Source organism: Jaculus jaculus, chromosome 13 (assembly GCF_020740685.1).
Source record: "Jaculus jaculus isolate mJacJac1 chromosome 13, mJacJac1.mat.Y.cur, whole genome shotgun sequence".
Taxonomy (NCBI): Eukaryota; Metazoa; Chordata; class Mammalia; order Rodentia; family Dipodidae; genus Jaculus; species Jaculus jaculus.
The window spans coordinates 80,062,416-80,077,139 of record NC_059114.1 but is presented as its reverse complement, the minus strand read 5'-3'; positions in this window follow the sequence as shown (position 1 = coordinate 80,077,139).

Here is a 14,724-nt window from a genome sequence, read left to right as displayed (position 1 = left end):
AGTCTTTTAAACCAAAACACAAGTTAAATACACATCATGGCATAGGACAAGCATTCACAATGTAAACGATGTCATTGAGCATAATAAGGAAAGACTGAACCAGCGCTATACCTAAGGCAAACAGAAAACAAAACAACAAATCCTGTAGGTTCAAGTCTGATATCTTTAAACAGGGACGGAGTCTCTGGGGTTCAAATGTTACCACTCCAGTTGGACTGCTCGCAGCCCTAGGAAAACTCCATCCCAAAACAATAGATCTCTTTGACAATCATCTCACAAGTGTGCGCACCCCCAAAATCTTGGCATCATCACTACAACGGAAGACCCAACCTCATGGCTGCATTGGTCATCCATCCATGCAGGAATTCTCTAACAATACTGCCACCCATTGCCCAGTGGATGTTTAAAAAAAAAAAAAAATATATATATATATATATATGTGTGTGTGTGTGTGTGTGTGTGTGTGTGTGTGTGTGTGTGTTGCAATTTCAATGGCATTTTTCTTTTGTTCCTGTCTTTGAAGAGCAGGAAAATGCCTTCAACATTCTTCTTCTTCTCAGGCCCATCCTCACTGGTGGTAATCTCTCAAGTCGTTGTAATTAAAGCGAGCTGCCATCTTGGGCCAGAAACTTTCATTTGCTTCTGTGAAATGCTATTCTTTTCACACCAGTCTATTTGTTTTCAGCTCAACCCAACTCGAGTTCTCACATATGGGTAGAACGCAGTGAGCGTTTCAAAAAAACTGCCTGTGGCTCAGCTTGAATGAAGCTCTTTCCCCTCATAAGACAGCCACAGTTCTTTCTGCATTCAGGCCTTTCGAGCCTCAGAAGAATGGTCCATCAGAGCCTGCTTACTGCTCTGTAAGATGCCTCTTGGTTCAAGGCTTCAAATCCTTCCATATTCCTCTCACAAATAAGTTATCAGCCACACAGTTTTATATCTGCAACGAACCTACTCCTGGGATTAAGAAACTGCTGCTATAAGACCTGGGAGAAAGACTAAGGATTTTAAACAAGGGGTGGGGGGAGAGGATTTTAAATAAGGATTGCATCTTTACTCTCTCTGTGTACTGCTGTCAGCGTCTGTTAGAGGACTGTCCACCCTCCCTGCCGTCTCAAAAGGAAGGCTTACGATGGCACGGAAAGCGTCACATGAGCAGCGACTGGACATCACTTCCATGCCACAGCAGGTCGAAAATAGCAGCGGGAGAGTGAGCTGAGCTTGGTGAGGGGAAGCTGGTTATCACACTCCAAAATTGCAGCCTCAGCAACAGACTTCCTCGAGCGAGGGTCTGCCTCCAAATTACCGCCTGCTGCAGGCCAGCATTCGCAACACATGAGCTCGTGTGGAACATCGGATTCAAACCAACGCACTGCGCCGTCGGTCACTGTCACCAGCGCTGTCCTTCTGTAAAGCTCTGCTGGTTTTAGGTTCTTCTCCTAGGCTTTGAGCTTGTGTGACAGGAGACTTTCACGAACATCATTAGAGCCTGCATATGCTAAGATCATCCAAGGGAGAGTCCAAGATAGATAATAAAATTCAAAATATCAAGTTTCTTTAATCCGATTAACTGCCTTCCATCTTTGGCCTAGGCCCTGGTTCTAATAAGAGATGTTTAGAGAACATGTTTTATTATGTGAACAATAAAACAGAAAATTATGTTGGGAATGATTCTTTCAGCGGAGGCCAAACACTGGTCGTTTGAATGTATGTGTCCCTCAGTAGACTCGGGAATTTGATTAAAGCTCGTGGCTTGGTTTTTCAGCCACCTGGCTAGAAGTGCCACTGGGGAGCAGATCCTGGGGTACATCCTAAAGGTGAGTTTGGGGGCTGATTTGATTTCCAGCCTAAAGTTATGCAGAGCAGTTGGGCTCTGCCTGGTTCCGTGCTGTTTGCTGCCAGTTTTGTGAATGGGTTGCTGACGTTTGTTGGCTTTTCTCTCTCTGCTAGGCCCTGTGAAAGGCGGCCAGGGTCTTCGACCTACCGTCAACACAACCGTCCCCTGGAACTTTAGGCTTCTCCTAAAACCTCTCCTCCCATCCTGTGTCTGTTTGGATGTTCATCCCAGCAATGTAGAGCTTGTCTACAACAAACAGGAAGTTAGAAACACTGGATTCTTTCACTTACATACTCATTACTTCAGCAGGCTAAGGTTTAATTTTCTATGGATCACTGTTTGAGGAATTCCTGGCCTTTTGGGTCAGGCTGCCAGTTGGTTTCAAATGAAGTGCGATACTCATCTGGATTCAGGCCCTGATAGCAGGGGTGGCCTAAGGGAGAGGCCTGATGTTTCCTTAGTCTTTGCTTACCACTCTCCCAGCGTGATATAAAAGGAAAGAGATAAACTTCCTTTGGATTGTTTTTTTCCTCTCCATATGTATGAACAATTAGGCACTGCATTATATTTGACATTATATTGTCTATACACATACATGAAATATACTCCCATGCAGTAAATATATTTTATTTATAAATATATTAGCTACATCACCTGACACATTATATAATTTGCTTACATAATAACTTATCTATTTTAAAAACTTTTCCTGTGTTACGTTGTCTTTCGTTCTGACCTGAGAGCTGAGTTTGGGATGACCATCCAGCTCAGTGTGTTCTACTCACTCAAGTGCGTTGTTGCTTCTGTGGATCTGAACCGATCACAAATATATTTTGATAAAGACCTTTAGGATGATTAGAAATGACAACATAGAAGTCTATTGACAATATTGTCCTTATATCCTTAAAGCATTAATTCTATAAAAATTATTTGAACATAATCCTGAAATGTTCTGCTATTTTCTCTAAACCTGATGTGGAAATCCTATATAAGAATTTACATGAAAATGTGACATGGGATTCCATTAAAATATCATGGTGATTTTATGAGAGCATATATATATATATATATATATATATATATATATATATATATATATGATCTAAATTTTCAGAGGCACACAGGGAAAATTCCACCTGTTTTCCCTGACAACCTGAATGAACTTCACAAAATTTCTGAGTTTTATTTTTCTCAACATAAGATAGCAACAGTGATTGCATGTCTCACAGCATTGGAGTCATGGATTATAAGATGTAGAAAGACATTAAAAGTTATATATACCTTTAACAGACTGTCTTATTGTATTTAAACTTCAAAGGCAGAAAGTTTCCTCTTAAGCATGCTTGCACATTCAGTATCATTTTATTTGGAGAAACCACCGGTAATTAGTTAAGATTAGGAATTCATTGTCACAGCTTGTACTTTCTAAGCTCTCACCCATATGAGCTGCACTCATTTCCTTTGCACAGCTTGACCTTTTCTAATTAATGCACAGGACAGCCTAGCTGCGTTTTGCCTTGCCATGCTGTGCCTATCAGGAACCGAAGAAACGTTCCACTCCACACATTTCTTAAGCACTTGCTTCCAACATGTGCCTTCATGTGCTGAAGTGTAACCAGAGTATTCTTAGTTTATTATTTCTATTTTCAAAACTGAATATTATTTATTTCTTATATTTCCATTTGTTCACAATTGATACAAAAAGAAATATTTTCTAAAATTAGTCTTTTAAAATTGCTAGATTTTATTTTGGTTAACATAATTATGATGAAAGTAAAAGGTACTGGGCTAACCCAACAAATGGGATAATGTATAGTAGCATATATAAATTATACATTTTATGCTTTTCTTCTTAATTTCTTTATATTATCCTGTATAGAATTGATCTTTCCTTTTAATTCCTTACATCCCAGCAAAGATTGAGATGTAATTGAAATATGTATATAGGTTCAAAAGAAAGAGAATAAATTATAGCTATATCAGAAAGCCAAATATTTCTTTTTTCTTTTCTTTTCTTTTCTTTTCTTTTCTTTTTTTTTTTTTTTTTCACTTAATAAGTTACATTTCTGCCTAGCTTTTATTTGCCAGGAACATGGTGGTGAGCTAGGTGGGATGTGTTACCTCCAAGGTCTTTGGACTCTCTTTAGAGGTTAGATCAAAAAACTTCAAGAATAATGAGTGAACAAAAGCCAACACATTTCAGAAGGTTGGTATGTATTCTTTTCTTTCCTCTTATTGCCAACAAAATTACAATGAATGACCCATGAATATGCCCTAGTTTAACCTGTGACATCCATTATTTCCAGACAAATCTATGCATGAACTTGAAGTTTTAAAAACCAATTCAGTAAATGAATCTCCCTCAGTGGGAAGGAAAATCTTGCTTGAAATACTAAGTTAGTGAAAGCTGACACTTACTTGCCCTTTTCATACAGAAAATATCTGCAGCTAGCAGAGAGATGCCCTGAGAGACAGGGTGGGTAATTGCTTGCTATTAGAGATGAACTCAGCAAATTTCAAATAGTAATATTAGTACCATACATCTTGTAAGAACAGGAAACTGGAGTTTCTAGGTTTGATCCTCTTTTGGAGTGAAAGGAAAGGGGAAATGCAAACCAATCATCATGTGTAGGAAGAAAGACAAAAAAAAATGTATGTTTTCTATCTGAATTTCAAAAGATCTAATGCTTTGGAGAAGTATTCATGTTACATTTCAAATAAAAAGGGAGTAAAATAGTATTTAGAAACTTTATTTTCAACATATATTATACTCACTTGTATTAAATTTGCATGTCTTGATGTTACAAGTTATTTTTTATTAGTTATGTACACAATGAATGCAGTCATGTTGGTACCATCATTAGCTCCTTCCTGCCCTCCCCCCTCTGCCAGGACCCTCCTCATTGGGGAATGTGTGCCATGCATTGTGGGGGTAGCCATCAGTTATGGATAAGAGGCAATGTCTCTGTGCATAATGTCTCAACGTGGCTCTATCAATTTTCCCATCCCCTCTTCCTCAAATTTCTCTGAGCCATGGTGGGTTCATTTTAGGTCTGCTTCAGTGATGAGGTGTTGGGGGCCTCCGAGTCTCTGGATCTCTGGTTTGGTAGGAGCTGAGGGTTCTCTGTGTCTATCTCCTTCACCCTTGTGCAGGTGCCAGGTTCACCAAGAAAGCAACACTTGCTCATTTCCCTAGTTGCTCTTGGTTTCAGTGGGGGCCCTAGTGAGGTGCGTTGGGCTGATTCTCTCCTCATCTGAATTCATCTGAAAAAGAAAAACAAATTCTCCAATGGATAGTGAAGGCAGCACCAGATAAATGGGAAAGCCATTATTCTTTTAGAGAAAATTTAATAGGTTTGGGTCCTCTTCCAGCCCACAATTAGTGGGAGCTTGATAATGGAGGGTGGGCTCAGTTTTTGGATATGGTTCTGACTTGTTTCCCAGAACGAGCTATGGGCTCTGTTCCACTGAGCAGATCAGTTAGGCAAATCAAGAGCAGTTGGTTACCCACCATGGCTGTGCACCACTATTGCACTTGTGTGAGCATCATGACAGGTTGTTTGCTGGTGAATAGCTTAGACCATGAGATGCTTGGACAGATGTTGGTCATTTTCCCCCAGTCACTCATGTAGCACCTTCTGGCACTAGACAGGCTGACTGTCTGGGGACTGACTCTCTTCCAGCCAGGCCACTCCATGGTCCATACCAACAGCATATGCTGTCTTCATCAGTAGGGTCTTACCTTTGGTGGGTCTTCAAGTACTCTGACAGAAATCTGTCTTCTTTTGGGGAACTTACAATGGTCTCTAATCAACAGCTCCTTGTGGACGTTAACCATATGCTGGTACTGGGAGCTACAGGCCAGTGCCAAAGAAAAGAAAGAAGAAAACGATAGGTAATGTAAAAGAGATAGAGAGAAGAGAGAAAAAGGGAGAGAGAGAAAACAGGAGAAGATTAAGGTTTATAGCTATGATATCAATTACAGGTATTTTACCATACATCATTTAATTTTTTTTTTCATTATGCATATATATATATATATGTGTGTGTGTGTGTGTGTGTATATACATATATATATGTATATATACAGAGAGAGAGAGACAGAGAGAGAAAGAGAGAGAGAGAGAGAGAGAGAGAGAGAGAGAGAGAGAGAGAGAGAGAGAAAGTCTTGGTTGGCCTGGAATACCTGAGTTCAAGCAATCCCTCTGGTCTCTGTTTTTACCTACTGCATAATATCTGGTACTTTAAATGTTCAATTTAATTTGAATGTAAACACTGTCATTTATTTTAATGTTAATGGAATTCTCATTAGCATACCTTCCTTGACCCTTTGCCCATGGAAAGCCCATCTCAGAGCTTTTGTTGCTCTGTAGGAATGTCTGACTTTGCTCGCCATGAGATGTCCCCTGGAGCCACCCAGTCATTCCTGCCGTCATGGTTTACCTGGGCGAGTCGCTGCAGCTGATGACTCACCTCAGAGGCTGCCTGAGGTGCCCCAGAGAAGTCCTTGCTAATGGTGTCCCTTGTGAAATCCCTGGTCTATCACTGGTCCCAGGACTGAGCTTTTTCAAAGCTCCCACTCCAAGATAAGAGAGAAGGCTAGATGGTGAGGAGTGCTCTTCGTCCAGACTGGGCACCGCTCCCCACTGTAATTTGTCAGCAAGGCTTCTCAGCATTGCCGCCCACTTCTGGAAAGCACGCAGGGCAGACTTCTCAGCTTTTCCCTCTCAGGCTGACTGCAGTGTCAGTTTAAGCAAAATTCTTAAAATGACTGAAAAGGTTCATTCCTTCAGGAATTCACTAGCTAAGAAACCACGGACTTTTATATTCTTTATAGGAATATGGATTTTATTGTTGTGACATAACATCGGCTCAAGAAAAGAAAAGTTAATTAAATTAAAGCAAAAAATGTCATTTTAAATAACTAAAACAAAATGTTATTCTCAATTTTAGGGCATTACCTGACAAATATCTCTATCAGTATTACTAGACAATAACACAAATGTTAGGATAAAGATTAAAAATGATTTCTAATCCTTCTAAATCAATGAATATACATTTACTTTGAATTCACATATTAAACATGTCACATTGTTTTCTGAAATAAAGCAGAATTTGCCTATGTCAAGGTAATTTCTAGTGGGAGTAAAGTTAGAAAAAATAAATAGGTTCAAAGTGAAAACAATTATCTCTAAATTAGGCAGGGGGAAATATTATTTACTTTTTTCTTTTTTTTTTTTTTCCTTTAGTTTTTCAAGGCAGGGTCTCACTCAAGCCCAGGCCAACCTGGAATTCACTACAGAGTCTCAGGGTGGCCTCAAAACTCACGGCGATCCTCCTACCTCTGCCTCCCAAGTGCTAGGATTAAAGGCGTGCGCCACCACGCCTGGCTTATTTACTTTAAGTTTTTTACAAATGACATGTGTAAGGATGAAAAATCTATAGGATTATGACTGCATATATACTCTAAGGATTGTGCAAAGGTGAGGGGATTCACAACCGTCTGTACGTATCCTGGGTCACACTGCCATTTAGAGTTCAAGGTTATGGTGTGAGTGAGCCTGCTCTGAGGCTTCCCTTCTTATTTTTGTTCCAATGTGTCCCTTTGAGCTGTGGTTGTGGCTACACTTTTGACTACTGATATCACATCTAAAAGTACTTACAGTAAAACTTTTAAAGTTTAGTTTTTTCTACACTTATGTTGTTTACTATGTAAAACTATGATGATGGAAAAGGTAAGAAATGAATGGTAAACATGGCCCTCCATGGCATTCTTTCTGACTGCTGCCTTTCCAATCATTATTCTCTTTGATGAAATTAAACAAAACTTGACTATCTCTGCATTCAGATCTGGAACTTTTGCTCTATCCTTGCAGAACAGGGACATCAGATGCACACATGGCCAGCGGTTGTGGAACTGTCTGTGGAATTCTGTTCCTGGTGTTAGTGTCCCTTCTTATGCAGCTGTCATGGCTGCTGTCATTTCAGATACTTGAAATGACAGTCCTGCACTCACTTTGTCTTTTTTCACATGGACAAGTTTTCACATGCTTGCCTAATAAGCTATGCAGGACACAGTAGCCTGCCCCTGGCTCCAGAGATGCTGTCTTTCCTCTCTGCAGCAATTAGTACAGGTTCCTGCATTGGCATTCACCTGGGCCTTTCCTGTATGTTTTGTTATAGTATTTTCTTTCTCTGTGGATTTTTTTTCTTCTTTTCAGTACTTTTCATTGCCTGATATGTCTTCCAACCCTTAACTCAATGAGGCAGGCACCTCTCTTGGGTTCCCTTCCTGCCGTGATCTGCAGCTGGCTGAGGGCTGGATAGGAAATTGATCACCCCAAGGAGCTTCTGCTGGACCAGTGGAGCAGCCAGAGCAGTTCTTATTGCTTCTCCCACTGGCATATCTCTCAACTAAATCAAATGAGTCTGTTGATGCACATAAGACCCTTGGTACCCAGGTACTCAGTTGGGAAACTTCCCCGCAATCAAGACCCAGACCACGTGAAATAGAAGTGATCACATTTGTCTGTGTAATAGCTTCTCAAGGGATATGATTAACAAATGCTGTGATGGTGCAGAGGAGAAAGAATATGATGAAGTAAATGGCAGGAAAAATGCAGTACGTTTTTTCTGGGCTTCTTAAACTCTATAGCAGACAATTCCCCTATGTACCTTTTGGCTCATGATTATGTCATCTGGGGTTATATGAATTTCTGCTGGCAGTAAGAACTTGTTATGTACACCTATGTGTAAAAAGATCTATTTCAAGGGGCTTAAAATTTGCAGGTACAGCCTGTTTTATCTCATGATTTCTTCACTCATCTTAGTTGGTTTTTATTTAAAAATGTCCAAGGTTGGGCTGGAGAGATGGCTTAGCAGTTAAGCGCTTGCCTGTGAAGCCTAAGGACCCCAGTTCGAGGCTCGGTTCCCCAGGTCCCACGTTAGCCAGATGCACAAGGGGGCACACACATCTGGAGTTCGTTTGCAGAGGCTGGAAGCCCTGGCACGCCCATTCTCTCTCTCTCTCCCTCTATCTGTCTTTCTCTCTGTGTCTGTCGCTCTCAAATAAATAAAAAATTTAAAAAAATATTAAAAAAAAATGTCCAAGGCATTTGACAAGGAATTGCTGTGAGAACTAAACAAAAGATACTTTTGGCCTGGACACAGATACAAAAGAATTTAATAGTTACATTGGTGTTTTAATCCTCACCCTATAAAACTTTAATATACTTTAAGCACCATATATATACATACATACATACATATATATATATATATATATACATATATATATATATATACATATATATATATACATATATATATATATATATATGTATATATATATATACACCCACACACACACATATACACTATTTCAAAGTACAATGAAACAGTATTTTTATTTTATAGCTTCATAAAATCAAGTCAATGTGGTCATCATTACTCTGACACCTACTATATTCATTTAAATTCAAGAAATCATTTTTTTGTATATCAACAATTTATTTTTCATTAGTGGAAAATCTGTAAGTAAAAGCTTATTCAGAAATGTTTCTACCCACTAATTACTTTGTCACCTCCAATTTGCATTAATAAAGAGTATGTCTTATTCATATATAGTATTAGTATAAGTTTTCATTTCTTTTTTTGTCTATACCAATGCTTACTCTTCACTGTTTAGCTTTTTATAAATACTCTCCAATATGAAAGCTTAGGGACATGCAAGTAGATTGATGTTGAGAAATAATTATTCCATGGCATTTGGGTCCAATTCTTCCTGTTTGTTATGCACTCTTCTTGCACGTTATTGTGCAGGTAATCAAGACTTAGAATCCCCCAAAGGCTTGGAAAATGTAGTGCAGTCATGATCCTCACAGTTTAAGACCTTCCAATACAAAGAATAGGGCAAAAGTTCTAGAAGTCAAGTCATGCAAACATGAAAGTTGATTGTGAAAATGATGGGATGTTGTTGACAAAGATCAAGAGGCCCTTAAAAGCAGAGTAATTCCATAAGCTTATATACTCAGAGAAATCAGTGAAAGATGAGGAACAGACTTAGGGACCTGCCTATGGCTTTTCAGATTCTCTGGCCAATCCACAGAGTACAACTGGCTCATTGCTCACAGAAGAATTTGCCTTCTAAAAGAACAGACAATTGCATTATGGACCTTGAAAGGCCTCATGAGCCATAAAATTATATTGAAACTAGTGAAAAAATTGTTTGTCCATTCACAGGATTTTAATGACAGTAGAAATCAATATTTGTAATAAATTCACTTTCATGTCCAAAACTTACAGCTCCTACTGACCCTGTGCTTTTAAATATATGCCAACTATTGGTTTTGAAATGCTTCTTTCAGTGCTAATGATTGAACTTTAGGGTCTTGTACATGTTAGATAAGCACTGATCCACTGAGTTAAATCCTAAGCTTATTGATATTTTAAAAAAATTGAAATAATGACTGATAATTAAAAATAAATTAGAGAAAGAGGAAATAGAAACCGAGAAAGAGGAGAGTACTGTCATGCCACGGATTCTTGTAAACAAACTCCAGACCCGTGTCCTACTTTGTACATCTGGCTTTATGATGTGGGTATTTGGAAAATGAGTCCAGTCCATCAGGCTTTGCATACAAAAACCTTCAACTATGGAGCCATCATCACAATTCAATAGTTGATAAATTTAAAATTCACATTTGGTGAGCATTTATTGTTTTAAGAGTATCACACATAATTTCACATCTATTTTACACATTCTTTAAAGGGAAATATGTGGAATACCTTGTCTCTGTGTGTGCCTATATGTAGGCATGTATGATTTCAATGAGCTTGAGTAAGAACTGCTTAGAATATATAAGAAATTTTCCTAGTTAAGAATACTTTCTCATGCTTATTTCTCACTCACAGGATTATTAATGAATTTGAAAAGGATACAAAATTGAACCTAAAATGATCTTTTATATTTTTTGCATGGTTCTGTAATTTATATTTTATTATTCATTAAAATTAATAATGGTATACTTTATACACTTGTTACAGTTGGGTTAACATAATTATGTTAACAAATGTTACCCACCACAACCTTCCATCACACATGCCTTGGTAAAAAATGAACTAGTGTTGAAAAATATGTGTGTATTCTAAAATTTAATTTTGTTATAGAAGCATACATGATAATCTTTCCTTGTGTTGAAGATATCATCAATTTTGTTAGTTCCTGCTCAGATGAATTAGTCCTTCATAAGCCTTGATAGGGATATCACTTAATAGATTAATGTAACTTTAGCACATTACATGATGCTAGTCAAATTAATTCACTAAAACTTTGAGCACACTCTGGATAGTAAACCAAGGTAAACTTAATTTACTTGGTGATGTGCATTATATTACACGGAGCAGTGAATCATATGAGCACAAATTGTACCATGTCCTTTACTAAATTGTATCACACAGACTTTACAGATTAACCATTGTAAATTTTATGGTTATTATTATATACCAACACTGTTAAGAGAGTATTAAGTGGCTACAAAGAGTACCAAGTGGCTACAACAAATCGTGCAATTATATGCCTGTGCCTTATGGTGGAAAGAAGTATATTATATTATATGCAATAATGAAAAGAGTGTAAGAATAACAAATGAAAATATTAAAATATAGGGCTGGAGAGATGGCTTTGCAGTTAAGCACTTGCCTGTGAAGCCTAAGGACCCCAGTTCAAGGCTCGATTCCCCAGGACCCACGTCAGCCAGATGCACAAGGGGGCACATGCATCTGGAGTTCGTTTGCAGTGGCTGGAGGCCCTGGCGTGTCCATTCTCTCTCTCTCTATCTGCCCCTTTCTCTCTGTGCCACTCTCAAATATATAAATAAAGATGAACAAAAAAATAATAAAAAATATATTATGCACAATAGCAGTAAAATACATAAGTATTGCAGGTAATGTTTATTTGAATGTGTCAATTCTGATGTTACTACAGAAATATTACAGGAATTTAAAAATAAAATAATAAAATATTTTAAATTATACTCAGAATATATATCTGCACATTTTTCATTCTCATCGATATTGAGTTTCCCATGTTCATGATTTCTTAACTTTGCTTGAGACATTGCTAAATGTGACAGTATGAATCAAAGAATAGTAAGACAGTACAGTATTTTTTAAAATGACTCTTCAGACTTGTCTTCCAGATTATGTAAACTTCTACTACATCGTCTAATCAAGTATGTTTTTATAATATTTTTAAATATTTTATTTATTTATTTGCAAGAAGAGAGAGTGAGAGAGAATGAGTACACCAAGGCTTCTTGCCACTGCAAACAAATTCCAGATGCATGTGTCACCTTGTGCATCTAGCTTTACAGGGGCAGTGGGGACTCAAACCCAGCCCATCATGCTTTGCAAGCAAGTATCTTTAACAGATTAGCCATATCTCCAGGCAAAATGTGTTTCTTCTTTTTTATTTTTATTTTTTAGTTTGATGGTAAACATCAAAATTTAAGTAAGTTTCATTGCCATAAAGCATGAAAAAAACATTTTTCGTTAAAACATATGGGGTATATCCATAAGAACCAGGATAATTTAATGTTATTAATATAAAATGACTACACATGGGCTGGAGAGATGACTTATCAGTTAAGTGCTTTTCTGTGATGCCTCAGGACCCCAGTTCAAGGCTTGATTCCCCAGGACCCACATTAGCCAGATGCACAATGGGGCGCACATGTCTGGAGTTTGTTTGCAGCAGCTTGAGGCCCTGGCATGCCCATTATCTCTCTAACTGCCTCTTTCTCGCTCTCTGTTGCTCTGAAATTAATAAATTAAAATAAACAAAAAAATTATTCAAAAAAGACTACACATATCATTTTGATTTTCACATTGTCAGCGGATCATGCATTATCACTGGGTCATTACCATCCTTTTAATAATCTACCCACCAATCCATTCATAAATATCCATCCATTCATCTATCCATCCAAACATTTGTTAAGGAGTATATCTTGAAATGCTACACTAGCTAGTGTCAACTAGTCTTATAAATTTTATTTCACATTGTTTCTATGTATATGAAATTTGACTTAGTAATTTATAAGTTAAGTTTTTGAATATAAAAATTGTAAGCTGTCAAGGCAAACAAAATATAGTATATATACTTTTGAAAAGAAAAGAACACAGCTGCCACTTCAGATCCCCTGGAGATGAGGCACTAGCTAGTTGATTGGGTGATTCAAAGAGAAAGAGATGAGTCACAGCTAGATGAAATGAGATGCAAACTATGAAGCCTTCTAGGTAATGAAAGAATGAAGAGTACATACATGGATAAGCTTTGGACTGAGACAAAGTCAGTGTTAACAGAGCTGAAGTGAACATCCATACCACCACCCAACATTGGGGTCACCTTTGTTTTCCATACTGATGTATTTAAGTTGTCCTTTATAGTATGAAAAACACTTCCTAGCCTAGAGAGTTTGCTTAATGGTTAAGGCATTTGTTCGCCTAAGAAGCCAGGTTCAATTTTCCAGTATCCACATAAGCCAGATGCACAAGGAGGTCCTGTCACACCCATTCTCTCTCTCTCTCTCTCTCTCTCTCTCTCTCTCTCTCTCTCTCTCCCTGCCCCTCTCTCTTTCTCAAATAAATAAATAAAATTTTAAAACAAACCCTTCCTATTGCCTAGTCACTATGTCAGGTTTCCTATATATTGGATATACCATATAAACAAAAAAACTACACATATGGTTAAGGTTCTTTACAATACTTTGTTCATTCATGTGTCTTGGTTTTCTTTTGAGTCACCCAGGAAATGGGGATACTTTGTTGCAAACACAATTTTTAATCAAGAGTAAGTCTGGTGAAATCTGTAAATTACAAAGTGCTTTATCACTGATGCACTTTTCTCCCACAATTCTGTTGCTTATTTCTCAACTTTATATAAAAAGCTTGTCAGAACAGTGTCAATCAATCTTAAGAAAATGAACCCCAGTCTTGCATTTGCAAAAAAGGGAATTGTCCCAGCAACCCAAATGATTTTGAATGTAGCTTTATTTCCCATCAATCTTGAGAGCAACATGTTGTTATGGTACAAATCCTTATTGAAACCTTAATCTTAATGAGATCTTAATGAAATGACACAGAAAAACATGAACATATATCACCAAATATATGGGGTAATATGTGTGATGTTAAAGCTGTTAAGTTTATGGTAGTATTTATATATGGTATTAGGCAATATGTTTCCGGAATTTTATGTTTGATTTACTAATATGACCTTTATTTGGGAACCATCTATGAATTTGTTTATATTGCTATTTAAAAATGCATATATGCAATTGGAAAGAATACTTAGCAGTTAAGTGTGTGCTTCCTCAGCAAGTTTGAGGGGCACAGGGCCCTGAGATTGTCCAAACTTGAATCTCCAGAACCCATATAAATATCTGGGCATGGCCACTTGTGCTTGTGACTCTAGCAATGCAAGTGACTAGAGACCTAGAATCATTGAACTTGTAGCCTCAAGAGTCCTGTTCTAAATAAATGGTTTCCTTCATCATTATTCTGTCTCATTCTGTTATTCCAACAACAGTGGACACATTGATAGTTTCTCTCAACAGGTTGAACTTTTGAGCTCCCATTTTCAATTTATGCTCAATATTGAGTCTTCTGATAACTACACATAAAACAAGATAGAGATGGTCTTAAGTGGTTTATTACCTTTTAAGGGAAAGGCAGAGAAAGCTTCCAAAGCTCATGTGAAAATGATTTCAAATTTAAGGACAAGAGCCTTCCAAGAGCATCTTCCAGTCCTGAGTGAGTGGGTCCAGATCAGGCTGTCACATGTGGGTGGGGACTTATTTGGTTTGACAACCTGTTGATAGCACAGG